This window comes from Diabrotica virgifera, chromosome 5 (genome assembly GCF_917563875.1).
Source record: "Diabrotica virgifera virgifera chromosome 5, PGI_DIABVI_V3a".
Lineage (NCBI taxonomy): Eukaryota > Metazoa > Arthropoda > Insecta > Coleoptera > Chrysomelidae > Diabrotica > Diabrotica virgifera.
In genome coordinates this window covers 216382549-216400356 of record NC_065447.1, presented here as the reverse complement: position 1 = coordinate 216400356, position 17808 = coordinate 216382549, and the positions used below count along the sequence as shown (strand labels likewise).

At 30.2% G+C, this 17808-nt stretch overlaps 1 long non-coding RNA gene across 1 annotated transcript; it reads left to right on the top strand.

Annotated features, from left to right (window-relative positions):
• The first annotated feature begins 15588 nt into the window (after positions 1-15588).
• On the top strand, positions 15589-17031 carry LOC126884621 (uncharacterized). The gene is made up of 2 exons (XR_007698113.1): positions 15589-15661; positions 16314-17031. It is a non-coding gene; the product is annotated as an uncharacterized LOC126884621 (long non-coding RNA).
• The last annotated feature ends 777 nt before the right edge of the window (positions 17032-17808 follow it).

Here is a 17808-nt window from a genome sequence, read left to right as displayed (position 1 = left end):
TTCTTTCTTGGATCTTAATAATAGACTATTTAGTATACTTAAACAGATGCTTATTGCAACAAAATTTCCTACAGGGTGGTCAAAATATGAGATTGTTCTATTAACAAATTCAAGCTGTAATAACTTACTTATTTTAAATGGAACACCCTGTATCTTAATAGTCTATAGCGTAGAAAATTTACTTAGCTTTCAATTTGTATTAGGGTTTTCTATACCTATCTTTTTACAGGGTGGTCAAAATATTAGATTGTTATATTAACAAATTCAAGCTGTAATAACTTACTTATTTTAAATGGAACACCCTGTATCTTACTTGTCTATCGAGTAGAAAATTTACTTATCTTTCAATTCTTACTAGGGTTTCCTATACCTATCTCCCTTCATTTTTTAAATATTTAAAGATTTCCTAATTTGTAAGCTTTAAAAATTAGAATTACATAAGTACCTATGTCGTGTTTATGTACAACACATCACCAACACCGGCAATATACTTAGACAAGATACTGTCATTAATAAAATTTTCATTGTTATCATGTAATCACACAGAGTGTTGTATTATTTTAGTTGATTTTGGCCTACATGTGAAATTGAATAATATGTTTATTTTAAACTGCATACCCTATATTAGATGCCGTATTCTGGAAGATATTTAAATTATATTTCATTCCGTATAAGTAATTTCCATATCTTAACCCAACGGTTATTAAGTAAATTTAAGAACGCCAATTTTTGTTTGAATCTTTAAATCGCAATTACAAACAATTAAATGCAATGGCTACTTTGACGAAAACGAGCCTATTGTACAAAAATATGTAAAAATGGGAATTTACAGAATAACATGGGAATTTATATTTACAGAATAACATGTGTATTGAGAATGTTTACATGGAATTGAAGAGATTTTAAATATCTTCCATTATAAAGAATAGAATATCGAGTATGTCATTTTAAATAAGAACACTCTGTGTGATTTAATGATAAAAATGTGAATTTTATTAATGAAACTATCTTGACTAAGATATTTAAGTATATTGCCGGTGTTGGTGATGTGTTGTACATAACCACGACATAGGTACTTAATTCTAATTGTTAAAGCTTACACATTAGGAAATCTTTAAATATTTAACTAATGAAGGGAGATAGGTATAAGAAACCCTAATAAGAATTGAAAGCTAAGTAAATTTTATACGCGATAGATTACTAAGATACAGGGTGTTCCATTTAAAATAAGTAAGTTATTACAGCTTGAATTTGTTAATAGAACAATCTAATATTTTGACCACCCTGTAAAAAGATAGGTGTAGGAAACCCTAATACAAATTGAAAGATAAGAAAATTTTCTACGCGATAGACTAGTAAGATACAGGGTGTTCTATTTAAAATAAGTAAGTTATTACAGCTTGAGTTTGTTAATAGAACAATCTCATATTTTGACCACCCTGTAAGAAATTTTCTTGCAATAAGCATCTGTTTAAGTACGCTAAATAGTCTGTTATTAAGATCCAAGGAAGAATTTGTTACTGCTTCTTAAATTCGTAGATATTTATTTTTTTCTAAAACCTAACATTTTTACAAAAATCGAAATAAATCAAAACACCCTGTATTTAGGTATAGGGAACCCTTTTAAAAGTATAGCTTATTTTTTAAGGTCAATTCAATAATGTCATCAGATATAGCGCATTCCATAAGAAAAAATAAAACTTTGATATACCACTCTTTTTTGGAGCACCCTGTATAATTCACATTATTTTTAGATTGTAGTATTAAAGGCCCTGTATATTTTTGTGAAGAAATTTTTTTAAAATATCAAGTGGTTTTCCGTACAGAGACCGAGGCGAATAAGATGAACCACCCTGTATATTCAATTATTCTTTTACTATTAAACAAAGTTTTTTTATGAAATATTTATTAGACAACCTTACATTTTTGTTAAAACAAATAAATACATTTCAAAAATTTAAGTTGGATAAAATGGTAACTATATCATTCATGTTATGTATATTGTTACGCATTTTAAGCAGACGACCGGTGACTATTTCAGGTGGTCTTTGCAGTTCCAATTATTGCAGATGGAACAGTAATCCCTTCTTTTTGTCTCTTTTACGAGAACATTATATAGCAGGGGTGGCCAAGCTCCTTGATAGTCCGAGCCATTTTTAAAAATTTGAAATTTTTCGCGAGCCGCAATTAAACAATTATCTAGAAAGTGTAAAAAAGGTATTAAATTTTTTTCTCACTGTTTGGATTTCACGAATTTTAAAGTGAAATAAAATGGTTCACATCGTTGTCTCAAATATGCAAATAATTCTACTATATAGCAGCCTTTACTAATTCAGAATACTTTGATCCTTCTCTGATGATCCTATCATCTCTCAAAAAACACCGTCTTTACCACTCTATCTTTCTTTGATCTACCACATTACCTGCACATTTTAACTTAGCTTTATACAGTGCGTCCATAAAGTAACGCATAAATTCATTATTTCGTAAACCGACGACTTTAAGGAAAAATCCCGACACAGGTCGATTTTTATTTTTAATTTCGATTTTTTGGCATATACATCATACTAGTGACATCATCCATCTGGGCGTGATGACGTAATCGATGTTTTTTTAAATGAGAATAGGGGTCATTTGATAGTTCATTTGAAAGGGGATTTAATTCTCTATTCTATAATATAAAATTAATATAATTATTTATACAAGGTGTTCAAAAAAACATTTTTTTAATTAAAATTATTGAACTTACTAATGAAGTAAAAACCTCACGTGTAAGTAGATGGTATATAATTTATTAAAAAATTTTTTCTAAAATGATCCAAAATGGATAAAATCACACAAACGTTTTTGGTCCGAAAACGTTTGTGTGATTTTATCCATTTTGGATCATTTTAGAAAAAATTTTTTAATAAATTATATACCATCTACCTACACGTGAGATTTTTACTTCATTAGTAAGTTTTTTATTATGGTATACAGCCAATGAGAGGAATCTTTTCCTTTTTATTTTAAAATTATTGAGACAAAAAGAAATATGTATGTAATTTATCTAATTCAAAACACGTTTTAATGTGGTCAGAAAAAAGTAAGAAAATGTTTATTTGACAAATAAATATTGTTTTTCGCTTAAATTCAATGTTAAAGCTGCCACCCATCTGCCTCTTGCCAGTTTGAATATTTCGTTTAAGCGAAAATCAATGTTTATTTGTGAAAAAAATTTTTTTTTCTGTTTTCTGACAGTAGTAAACCGCATTTTGAATTAAATAAATTACATACATTCTTCTTTCTGTCTCAATTATTTTTATTAAAAAAATATTTTTTTAAACGTCCTGTATAAATAATTATGTTATTGTTTACATTAGTGAATAGAGAATTGAATACCCTTTCAAATGAGCTATCACATGATCCCTATTCTCATTTAAAAAAATTATCGATTACGTCATCACGCCCAGGCGGATGACGTCACTAGTATGATATATATTCCAAAAAATCGTATTTTAAAAATGAAAATTGACCTGTTTCGGGATTTTTCATTAAAGTCGCCGGTTTACGAAATAACGAATTTATGCGTTACTTTATGGACGCACTGTATATCTGACGATGTTTTCAGTACCTCTCCTGGCAATTCATCTCTTTGAGGGCCAAATATCATTCTGAGAACTTTGCTTTCAAATACCAGCAACTTATTTATTTAATGTGTGACAACATAGTCCATCTTTAACAACTTGTCACTATAATCGGAGAATACACTAAGCGAATGGGATTAAAGATTAATATCAAAAAGACCGAATTCATGATCATCTCCAGAAACTTGGATGCACTTGAAAACTTCACCATAACACTGAATACCAAGTACATTGAAAGAGTGAGCTTTAAATACCTGAGAATGTGGCTTTTTGAAGACTAGGCATCGGACAGGGAAGTAAAATGTCGCATTGAGCAAGCTCGACAAGATTTCGTAAAATTCAGGAAGGTACTGACCTGTTCAGAGTTCGAACTGAGACTAAGGTTTACTAAATGCATAAAAATATGGTCGGTGCTGCTATATGGCGTAGAGGGCTGGACACTCAAAACGAGGGATATAAACAGATTAGAAGCTTTCGAAAGAGTGGCTTTATCGTCGTATGCTAAAGATACCATGGACAGCGAAAGCCACCAATATAGATGTCCTTAAAAGAATCAACCAAGAACGCCAACTTTTCGAAACCATAAAGAAAAGGAAAACGGCGTATCTGGGTCACATCATGCGAAACGAAAAATATCAGTTCCTTCAACTTATAATCGAGGGTAAAATTGAAGGCAAGAGCGGAATGGGATGCAAGAAAATGTCTTGGCTCCGAAACATAAGGCAATGGACAGCGAATGACGACATAAAATCTCTGATACATATTGCAAAAAACAGAGAGTTAACGGAAAATGTGATGGCGAACATCCATTAATGGATTTGCATCTGACGAAGAAGATTTATTTCCCACTGATGTAGAGTCCATGTTTCACTTACATATGTAACAATTGAGCGAATAATTGGCTGCACAGTCTTAATTTAGATTGTCTTTTTAGCAACTTAGATCTAGTACCTATTCCTTTCCACGCACCTATCCTTGCTGAGACCTCTTTTTATTATGTGGTTGTCATCTGTGATTACTGCCCCTAGATATTTAACTCTTTTACTACTTAGAAGTTGTGATCATTAATAGTTATGTTCTGCCTAACTCTTGGTCTTGGATTTTCGGTTACTAGTATGTATTTCGTCTTCTCTTTATTTATTCGAAGGTGCAGACTACCTGTTTCTTCCTCGATTTGTAAAAACACCTCCCTCACGTCTTTTGAAGAATGAGCGACTAAACCTATATCATCAGCAAAGGCCAACAATCGTTTTGATCGTCGATTCGCAAATCCCCCTGAGAACTCGGATGGTATTTTACTTATTACATATTCTACCAAATTGAATAGCAACAGTGATAAGGTCTCCTTGTTCAAGTCCTGATGTTACACTTAGTCTTTTATATTTGTTGTCAGTAATTTAAGACATTTTAAAATAAAAAAATTAAAAGTAATTCAGGAACATTTACTGAGAGCCACAAATAATCCTTCAAAGAGCCACATGTGGCTCGCGAGCCACAGTTGGCCACCTCTGTTATATAGCATCGACCATTTCCTGTTTTAGCCACCCTTTGGTTGGGATGTAGTTGTTTCTGCAAAAGTTTCTTCCGAGTGTTCAAATTATTAAACAATATTAAATAAAATAAAAAATATTAAACAATCTCACACAAATAATATCTAAAAAACAACAAGAAATCTATAATAATAGAAGAAGACAACCAATAATCCAACCCTGATGAAGTTGAGTAAGTAAAGTTAAAATAAATAAAATAAAATATAAATTCAAAAATAGATATTTACAATTATAATAATAATAATTCAATATAAAATAAATAAATAAAAATAATAATTCAATACATAATTCATAAAAATAAAAAAAAAAATAAAAAAAAAACTACCAACTCTCTTCTGAAAATAGAGGGACTGTCTTTATAACTTAGAAGGGAGTTGATAGTACCAAAAATATTTTAAATTGTTTATTTAAATTTGTTTGTTATACGTAATTAAGAGATTATGGCAAATTGTTATTGTAAAAATAGATATAATAGTTGAGTAAAAAATGTAAAAATATAAAAAAAAAATATCTGTAACCCCATCAGGAAAAAACGACCTGGATTAGTCACTAGAGGCCAAGTCATATGTATAAATAATAAATAAATAAATAAATAAATAATAAAAAAAATGTTCAAATTATTGATTTGGACTAAGGCATTGATAATATTACAAAGAACCCTCTATATGAAACACTTTTCGAATAAAAATCTTAATCAACTTTATCCGGATCTGCTACTCCGAATACTTCTTCCTCTTCTAGCTCTTTGTACCATTCCAGCCATTTTTCTGGATCCCTGCTCATTTTTGAAAGCTGTAATAATTCACATAAAAAAACAAAATATAATAAAAATAAAACAATATGAAAAAAAATTTTAAGAAACGCTTTTATTTAGTTATGAGTGACTAAAAGTTAAGATATAAAAAAATCAACTAAAAAGCAAAAAATTAAAAAAATCAAACTCGACGGATTATTCGAAAAAACGCTGGACGGAAGGACCGCCCGAGAACTTTATCGTACCGATCTATTATCGTTATCGTACTAGATACTGGCATTCTATAAAAATAACAAAGTTACTCGTTATTTTGATATTTTAGAAACACCTTGTATACCTGAAAATATTTTATGGTTCTACGCATCATTAATTCCTGCATTTGAGAAAATGTTCGATGCCATATTTCGGGGACACACTATAGATTATTGCATAAATCAATAGAATATTGTCATACTTGCATTTCAAATTAGTTCATTTTTCTGAGAAATTAATAGTTTACAATATTTGCATTTTACTGCATGGATTTTAATGAAATTTTGGGAGTAGCCCAAAGCCCAATCTCCTAATTCAAAGTCTATCCTATCTACTATATACTATACAGGGTGTTTCATTAATAATTGTCCATATAGTAACTGGAGAAACCTTAACACAAAATACGAAGATTTAACCTAAAACACTTAAATAAAATGTGGTTCCTTACTGAGTTACACGGTGTTTATCTAAAAATTTAAAAACTATTTTTGCTTAGCATTTTAAAACTATTCAAAGTATCATTTTCATACTTGGCAGAGAGTGCGACTACTAGACACCCTACTAAATTATGATAAACAAACGTTTCTAGCTACTACCAGAGGCGTACGACAGGGATGGTGAATGGTTGACCCTTCTCAAATTCTACGCCACTGGAGGAATTACTATTTTAGATTTTCCAATACTTTCTACGTAAATAATATACTCTTCATTGGTAACGATAAAGTCATTAGTTTTCGAGATATTTGAAGTTAAATATGAAACGGCACAGTTATTTTGATTAATTTATGATATATGCTTCATATGATTAAAATTTAAAAACTATTTGTACCCAGTACTTTAAATCTATTTGGCGTATCCTTATCATACTTAGCAGAAAGTGTAGGTACTCTACACCCTACTAAATTAAGATAAACAAACGTTTCTAGCTACTGCCAGAGGCGTACGACAAGGGATAGTGGCTGGTCGACCCTTTCCAAATTCTACGCCACTGACGAAATTGCTACTTTAGTGTAATTTTTGATTTTGCAATACTTTTTATGTAGATAATATACTCTTCATTCGTAACGATAAAATGATTAGTTTTCGAGATATTTGAAATTAAAAATGAAGCGACACAATACAGTCTTCAAAATAACCGTGTCGTTTCATTTTTAACTTCAAAAATCTCGAAAACTAATGACTTTATCGTTAAGAATGAAGAGTATATTATTTTCATAGAAAGTATCGGATAATCCAAAAATAGAACTAAAATAGCAATTTCGTCAGTGGCGTAGAATTTGGAAAGGGTCCACCATTCACTTTCCCCCGTTGTACGCCTCTGGTAATAGCCAGACACTTTTGTTTAATACAATTTAGTAGTTTGTACAGTACCTACACTTCCTGCCAAGTATGAAAAGGATACGTCGAATTGTTTTTAAATGCTGAGCAAAAATAGTTTTTAAATTTTTAGATAAAACACCCTGTAACTCAGTAAGGAACCACATTTTATTTAAGTGTTTTAGGTTAAATCTTCGTATTTTGTGCTAAGGTTTCTCCAGTTACTATATGGACAATTATTAATGAAACACCCTGTATACTATGGCGCTTTTATCATGGGGGCGGTTCCCACCACTTCTCGTGGATATTTTATTTTCGAATTGCATGGAGCAAAAGGAAGAATTTTAAGAAAATTTAAAAATGCGCTCTATAATTTTTCCTTTTTTTTTTTCAAAAACCTTTCATTTTAAACCCGTCCAAATTTTTGAAAGTACAAATAACACTATATTAAGAGCTATTGCAAAAGAAAAACAATGCATTTAAATTCTGGTGGATGAGGGGTTAAATGTATGTACTTCTCATTTTTCCTTAAAGTACATTAGTCATATAATTTTTTGCACCATATCTCGCTTAGTTTGAATGTAACCGACATTTAACGGTGCTCGTTTTAAAGGCCTTTTCAAACACTACAAAAGCATGAGCACTTTGAACATGCACCAAAAAACAAACTCTTTTTACCTACCATATCTCTTTTTGTATTATATGTAAATAGAAAATTTACGAAGGAACGAATCTCTTTGTTATTTATAATCTAAAAAGAAAATTATATAGTGTTTTTAGTTTGATGTATAGTTTTTAAGGTATTCACAAAAAACCGTCCGAAAACGTGTCATTTTTAAATGAAAATGGCCAATTTTCAACTACGCATAACTCAAAAAGTATTCAGTTCTCAAAAAAAAGTATAGATCAATTTTTACTTAAAAATAGGTTCTCTAGCCACTTCCATGCTTATTTTGACCAACAAATTTTCTACCCCCTTGAAGGGGGGGGGGGAATTGCCCCAAGATAAAAGCTCCATAGTATATAGGGTAGATTTTGTTTCTTGAGCTATTCCCTACTTACTGTGAAAATATCAAGTACATCGATGTAGTAGGATGGAATTCGGAGCCAAATACTCTCATTGACTGCCCTATAATAATGCTCTGCTATGATCGTGTGAGAGAGGACACACATAAGATTCTTGCAAAATTTCTATTCTCTGTAACTTTTCGAGTTTTTGAGTTACAGCAACGAGTTTTATGTCATTGGAAAGGTAATATTTCATTCTTTCAAAATGTGTAAAAATATACAGAGCGTATCTAAAATATTAAGATTTCTTTTCATTTCCGGTTCAACCGGAAGCCATATTGTAGGTAAAATTTATTGTGATAATAGATAATAAAGTACTATATATGTCTGCCAAATTTCAAAATTTAGTTTCTATTACAGAGGAAGTTACGGGCACTCGAATATTTTTTTATAAAAAATTCATAACTCCCCTCCTATGAGGAGTTAAGAAATCTGACTAATGTCATTCAATTTACCGATAGGATATCAAAAATCAAAAAATAAACAAATTCCTTGGAGCCATTTTTGAGAAAATCTAGTTCAAAGTTATGTCAAATTTTGACCCCTTAAATATAGGCAACCCATAACTTTTTCTGAGAAACGATAATATTCTTGTTATATCCCCATCTTTAGGCTATATAAGTATTTTTTCAAATTAAATTTATCTTAAACAAGTTTTTAGATTGGTAGGGAAATGTGTCGGGTGGGCGGTCAACCATGCTGGTCGCCATTTTGGATTTGGAAATGTCAAACTCCGTATTTCTATTTATCTATCGATGAGCTAACTTTAAGTTAAATTTCATTCGTTTCGGTAAAAATTTGCAAAAATGGGCCGCAAATAACCCCCCTATTTCGGCCCCCCTTTGAGAGATTTTTTTCAAAAGCTTAGTTTCTCGACAAAATTCTCTTAAACTTACTCATACCGAATTTGATAGAAATCGGTCCAGTAATTTTTGCTGGGCGGTGGCGACATACGTACGTACGTACGTACACGTACGTACGTACGTATATACTTCCGACATGTTTTTTATTTGCTTTTTAGACTCAGGGGGACTCAAAACGTCAAAAAAAAATGAAATCTGAAAAAAATTTTTTTGCACGATCCTATAACTTTATCTATTATACTCATACTTCGTATGTAGTACGATAAAGTAAAAACGTCCGTTAAAAAAATGAAAAAATCTAACACATTGTTAAAGAAAAGCGTGGGGCGAAAACCGTTTATTCGATGAAGACGCGCCCCACGCTTTTCTTTAACGAAAGTGTTAGATTTTTTCATTTTTTTTAACGAACGTTTTTTTCGAATAATCCGTTGAGTTTGATTTTTTTTATTTTTTGCTTTTTAGCATTACAATTTAAAAATTCTTATACAGAAGCTCTTATACAGTATGTTTGCGTAGCTAGGATCAACATGGAAAACTTTTTATTATCAATTTAAAAAAAATATTCTTCATAAAATACTCTGGATAATCAAAAATCTAAAACTCAAGCACCAGATATCAAATTTTATCAATTTTATACGAGTTATGTCAAAAATATGAATTTCTTTAAAGAGTAAAGTACCTTTTTATTCCATAATATCCAAAAATGCTATTATGAAAATTTGTTTGAAATTAAAAACTATGTTTTAATATAAAATTACATTATTCTAATCGAAAAAAAAAAATCAATTTTTTCTCAAATTACGGATACTCATCATCATTTTATTACAATTATTGTAACTATTTTATTATCAATTTTACGAAAAAAAGTTATTCTTCATAAAATCTCTACCTGGTCTAAAATCTATGAAACAACGATCAGATATCAAACTTTTTCAGTTTTATACGAGGTATGTAAAAAATATGAATTTTTCTTAAGAGTAAAGTGCCTTTATTATTCACAATATTTTAATTAGAAAGATGTAGTTGAACACTGAAACATATTTTTTAATTCCAAACAACTTTCCTTTATAACAATTTTTGATATTGTGAAATATAAAGGTACTTTACTCTATTGTTCTGAAGCTACTTCCTTCTGGCATTTTTATAATCAACTATTTTTAATGGGAAATAAGCCACAATTTTATCAAAAAAATGATTTTATTAACGTTTCGAAGCCCAAATCGGGTTTCGTTGTCAAAATACAAAATACTACTGAAATAAACACAAATGTTGTTGCTAAGTATTTTAGTAGTATTTTGTATTTTAGCAACGAAACCCGATTTGGGCTTCGAAACGTTAATAAAATCATTTTTTTTGGTAAAATTGTGACTTTTTTCCCCTTAAAAATAGTTGAGTACTTTACTCTTTAGTGAAATTCATATTTTTTGACATACCTCGTATAAAATTAATAAAATTTTATATTTGATGGTTGCATCTTAGATTATAATATATGATAATACGATGCAGAGTATTTTATAAAGAATAACTTTTTTTCGTAAGACTGATAATAAAACAGTTATCAATAGGTTCCAAGTTACTCAGACATACTGTATAAGAGCTAAAAGAAATTATTTTTGTTGAACATTTATTATTGTTGAAGCTTATTTTTAAATGTATTTTAGATGTTTTACAGAAAAAAGTTTTGATCACTTTGTATAAAAATTTTTTTAGCTGGTAATTTTCGGTTTTTGTATTACATTTTTGTTATCTTTCTTAATTTTCTCAAAAAGAAATAGTTTATTTCATTTCTAAAGTAAAATCATTTAGTGAATTTTAGAGACTACATCCTAAACTTTTAAAAATCACCTATAAAATTGTAATAGATCTGTTGAAAATTGAGTAATACTGTCTTAAATTGGTGTTAATTCTGTAAAACTATGAAGTTTTCAAAAATTACATTTTTTTAGACGTCGTATCATTTAAATTAAATTTTTGAGATTTTTTTTAATGAAATATCGTTTAGTAAGATGATTGAAAGGTAAGTTGAGCAAAATTGAGAGTTTTATAAGAAAAATTGTATAAGTTACACATTTTTAAATCATTTTTAAACAAAATTCATGTAAGTCTCATTTTCAGCCCACACCGTACGTATGCCTATACATTTTGTTTCTTTTTATTATAACTCTAAGATAGCTTAATTATTCGTCTTTCATGTTCAATTTGTAAAATTTCGTTTGATCGGTTAGTTAAAGAATTACATTGAAATAACTCAACCGTGCACTTCACCGTACGCTAGTTTACAGTGTGCCAATGTTTGTGAGAAGGGTGACTTTAGCGTTATGAATAAAAAATTATAGAAGCTACAGATTTAATTTTAGAAAAATCTTTATATAAGGTTTTTTATGTAAAATTTTCTGAATTTTTCAATGGAAAAGTCAGTTTTTTTCAGAAATTTATATTTTAGGAGTTATTTAAAAAATATCTATTTTCGCAGTTCATTTGTTTAATAAAAAATGAAGCACCCACTTCTCGAGTAGAACTTTTTGATATGTTGTTTATTGAACATTTCTTAGTATAATTATATAAAGTTCTATCTTGTTTGATTTTTTCCGAAGTGAAAATCTATATGCACTCCCCTATTAAGTGTATACCACTCATAACTATATGGTAATTTACTAATAACATATAGTCCAGAAAGGCACTGCGCATCCGCTAGGAAAAATATTCCGATTCGGATTTTTTGCACAATCTTACTCAAAAAGGACCCCTTTTAACAAATTTGCATGTTGCCAGGACCAAAAGTGGGTCAAAAATTTTTTAAACGTTTTTTTTGTTTTTTTCCTAAAATAATTTTTTTTTTGCATGGAACAAAGTTTTTTTAGGTTTTTTGGATCATTCCAAACAGAAAAGGTCTTTACTGACTTTTCTCTAAAGTTGATAGCTTTTGACATATAAGCGATTAAAAATTGAAAAATTGCGAAATCGGCCATTTTTACCTTCAAAAACTATGTGAAAAACTTAAAATTTGAATGTTCCCAAGGTAGGTAGATATTCTTTAAACATCGATTGATGAAATCCTGAAGAGTTTTTTGCAATACAGTATTCAAAACTCCTTTGTTTTTTAATTTCTAATCACGCTTGCGCGACACTATTTTCCACCGTTGCATGTGTATACAGTATGGTGCAAATGAAAGGAGTAAATTCGTTATTTCGTAAACCGGCGACTTTAAGGAAAAAACCCAAAACAGGTCGGTTTTTATTTTTAAGTTATGATATTGTAGCATATATAGTATACTAGTGACGTCATCCGTCTGGGTGTGATGACGTAATCGATGATTTTTTTAATGAGAATAGGGGTCGTGTGGTAGCTCATTTGAAATGCTCTTCAATTCTCCATTCAGTAATGTAAACATTTACATAATTATTTATACAGAATTTAAAAAAAAAATTTAAATTTTTGATTTTACTATTTTATTATTTATATTTTTAGGCACTTAGTGTAATTTTAGTTGACTTTATTTAATTTTTAATAACTTACTTCTAAACAAATGAAAGACTGAATTTATATCTTATTTTACAAAATACGATATCTAATTTATGTATTACACTAAATCTAATAATTTATTTATATAATTACAAGTTCAAAAATATCGCGCCCGATACATATCAAGTACACCGACGCGACGTACTCAAATTAACAACTAATCTGTTAATTTCAAAATCTCTCTTATTTATACAATGCTTAATCATCTCGAATACAAAAGAATGATCCAGAATGAACGAGTATTTACATAATAACTTAAAGCACGTAAAATCGAATTTTCTAGTACATTAACAAAAGAACAATTATTAGAAAAAGATATGTAAACAACTCGGTCGAGAGCTTTCTTTAAATTAGGGTCCCTCATAAATCAATCAACCAATAGTGCATAAATCATTGTATAAAAAAAGGTTATTGGTAAATATCTTCGGCGCCTGTTAGTCCGGAAGCTGAAAACAGTAAGGTGCCATAATTGTGTCACAATCGTCTACATTATTTTAAGTTGCTTTTCTCCCGTTTAGTATTTTTTAGTTCTTACTTTTTTATTACTTGATCTATGATGAGGATAAGCACTGAAGTACTCAGGGAATCCCCCTGCCTTATCCCATTGTCAGCTTCAATTGGGTTTATCTATTTAGCTTATTTAAATATCCTAGGAAACAATTTTAGAGTGACTCATTAGTTTTATGGCTCTACATCAAATTTTTCTCGTTTTGTAAACGTTTACTTTATTTTTTATAAATATGTATTAATATATATACTTCTTCTTCATTCGTCTAGTTTTATCTATCCACTTTACACCAGTGATATCATCTGCTCTAAGTGCTTTACTTTTCATTATCATTTTAAGTGCTTGAGCAACTTCTTTGTTTGTTATTTTGGATATCTGTACTTGCTTCTAATATCTTCGTTAGTTCAAATTGTTTTCTGAAAACTACTTAGTTTAATTGTCAAAGTATATTTTCCAAGGCTTTTTCTAATTAGAATTCATCTAACCTCACCTACAGTCATACAGACTGTTTAGTTTTAAATTAGATATGTGGCCTATAAATGGCAACACCGTTTCCCGCTGCCCACATAATGATTCGCGTCAATTCATTCAGTCATTCGTCATTCTACATTGGCAATGCAAATCATTCATAAGCAATGTTGCCGATTTTAGCTCTTTCTTAATATATTGCTTATATCTAATCAAAAACTAAACATATTGTATATAATTGTACATGCCTTGTACTCATTTGACTTTATCAACGATTAGATAAAAAATTATGTGCTGTTTCGGTACTTTTCCATGTTTCGCTTATCTTATTGCATCAGCCACTACTGTTTGAATACAAAATTCCAACTTAAGAATTCATATTTTATAAGTATTAATCAAAATCACTAACAAACAATCTTTAATACTCAGTTAGACTAGACCAGAGGTTCTCAATCTGTGGTACATGTACCACTGGTGGTACATATCATTATTGGCGGTGGTACACAAAACACAGAAAAAATAAAAATAGTAGTACTTAGTAAGTATTGATAATACAATTTAAAAATATAGGTGCTACCAAAAATAATAAAAATAACTGTAGGTGGTACATCACTCAAAAAGGTTGAGAACCGCTGGACTAGACGATAATGTCAAAATTAAAAAAATCAATACAGTACAGATACAAATATTTTGTAGCCACAAAGAGATATTACTAATCCCTTGTAATTTTAAGTTATTATAAAAGATTTATTCTAAGATTAAAAACGATAATAAGGATTACTTAATTGTGGCAATTAACTTCTTAGTAGGATTTAGAATAGTGTAAATTATAAGCTCATACTTATGAGATTCCCCCATTTGTCAATTTTGTGATAAACTGCATAATGTAAAAAAGTGTTATTATTGACAATAAGCCTAGTATAAGTTTGTTGAATATTGTACATTTATACGTATACAATTACAGAATAAGTTTTTGTATGAATTCTTTGAACGAAAACCTATTGATTATAATAACTAGAAATAGTATTAAGCAAACATATAAAATGTGATAAATACGTCAAAAATTCTTAAAATGTTTAATGAGCGAAAGCAATCGAAATTATAAGAACCTTTACTATGTAAAATCACAATAAAGATGCACTAGAAATAAACAAACCAAGACATGTTGAATGTTACGAGGAGCACTCCCGAATCATAATTTACAATATACACTCACCGGCACAAAATCCCACCACCCAAAATTTTTGATTAAGTTTGACAATCTATAACTTTATTATTTGTACTCCGATTTTCAAGATTCTTGCATCAGTTTGAAGGTACATGTTTTCGTGTCGTTTGTTATTATTCCGATAACAAAAATTTTTTTGCTTAGATGGCGTTATGCGGGGGGTGAATGGAAGCGTTGTATTTTATACTAATTGATGGATTCGACCGTTACTTGATGGAAGTTCATTTTATCTCACAATAAAACACTGAAAAACGTTTGTTTTTCTATACTTCCACAAAATTTATTACAACTATGTTATTACTACAGCTGTTTCGGCAAAGTGCCTTTCTCAAGTGATATATTTTACAATGTGTTTGCCTTTTTAAGTCTTTAACTGAAGAGGTTGAGGAGTGGGGAGCTGTTTGTCTCGAGTTGGTCATTCAGAATTATAGGTATCTGTATTTTTCAATTTATTAATTTCCATTGATTCTAAAAGTGATAGCTTAAGGCCTTTATTTTGAATATGTAGAATTTGAAACTCTTCATTGAAAGAATGATTATGATCTAGAAGGTGAAGTGCGTATGAAGAAGTGTCTGTTTTTCTATTGTTGAAAGCCCTTTTGTGTTCTGCTATCCGTTTGTCAAAAGTTCTGCCAGTTTGACCGATGTAAGTTTTCGGACAGTCACCACAAGTTAGTTTGTACACACCACTCTGTAGTTGCTTTCTCTTTCGGCTTTTATTGTTTTTAATATGTCTGCTTAAGTTGTTGTTAGTTCTGAAAGCTGGTGTTATTCCTTTCTTTTTTATGTATCTGGCTATTTTTGTTGTTATTTTGCCAGTATATGTGAGAGAGCAGAAGATACTGGGTTCTTTCTATGGTGGTGGATACACTAATTTCAAGGCTTTCTTATGGAGTTTTTGGTTTAAAATGTTGTTAACTGTTTGTTCGTTATAGCCATTGTTTACTGCTATTTGTCTAATGATATTTAGTTCTATCTCGAAGTTATTTTTTGTCATAGGAATTTCTGTCAGTCTATGTATCATGCTAGGGTAGGCTGCTAATTTGTGTTGTGTATACACAATTCATCGTCCCATCCTACACAACACAAATTAGCAGCCTACCATAGCATGATACATAGACTGACAGAAATTCCTATGACAAAAAATAACTTCGAGATAGAACTAAATATCATTAGACAAATAGCAGTAAACAATGGCTATAACGAACAAACAGTTAACAACATTTTAAACCAAAAACTCCATAAGAAAGCCTTGAAATTAGTGTATCCACCACCACAGAAAGAACCCAGTACCTTCTGCTCTCTCACATATACTGGCAAAATAACAACAAAAATAGCCAGATACATAAAAAAGAAAGAAATAACACCAGCTTTCAGAACTAACAACAACTTAAGCAAACATATTAAAAACAATAAAAGCCGAAAGAGAAAGCAACTACAGAGTGGTGTGTACAAACTAACTTGTGGTGACTGTCCGAAAACTTACATCGGTCAAACTGGCAGAACTTTTGACAAACGGATAGCAGAACACAAAAGGGCTTTCAACAATAGAAAAACAGACACTTCTACATACGCACTTCACCTTCTAGATCATAATCATTCTTTCAATGAAGAGTTTCAAATTCTACATATTCAAAATAAAGGCCTTAAGCTATCACTTTTAGAATCAATGGAAATTAATAAATTGAAAAATACAGATATAATTCTGAATGACCAACTCGAGACAAACAGCTCCCCACTCCTCAACCTCTTCAGTTAAAGACTTAAAAAGGCAAACAAATTGTAAAATATATCACTTGAGAAAGGCACTTTGCCGAAACAGCTGTAGTAATAACATAGTTGTAATAAATTTTGTGGAAGTATAGAAAAACAAACGTTTTTCAGTGTTTTATTGTGAGATTTTATACTAACTTTAAAAAACTCTGTGGGAAAATTGGATGGCTGATTTTGATTGATACTCCTTTTATATTATCCTGGAAGTATCAATAAGGTTTTGGTTTTTGAATTATCCGAATATCTCTTTTCTTGTAAGAGCTGTAAATAAAAACACTGCTTTGAAGGTTTGTTTAATTAAAAATTAAAACAATTCAATAGCTGGTTGTCCACCTCTTGCAGCAACGACTGCTCGCAATCTGTTTGGCATCGAATAAACATTTGATATCCTTTCCTGGGGAATAGCCCGATATTCCTCTACCAAGGCCATAACTGTAGCAAATTTTCTGGAGGCCTAGGATGACGGCGAATAGCTATTTTTTAAGTCATCCTATAAATTCTCAGTAGCATTGAGATCTGGGCTGCATGCGGGCCATTCTAATCTTATCAATCCAACCTCTATTTTATGAGTCTATCAGTGTTTTTGTTTACAAAAAATGGTACAGCTCTCACAAGAAAAGAGATATTAGGATAATTCAAAAAACAAAAATTTTAGTGATGCCTTCGGGATAATATGACAGGACTATGAAACAAAAACCAGCTCTTCCATTTTACTCTGGGCTAATTAGCAAAATACAAGGAAAAGTTATTTACCAGCAATTTTATTGCTGGAATCGAATCTTAATATTGTATGTATTAATAATATAGGTATGCAAAGTCCGCAGATAGTGTGCTACTTTTTTTATAAACAAAATGGCGCACGAAAATCGTGTTTTTTT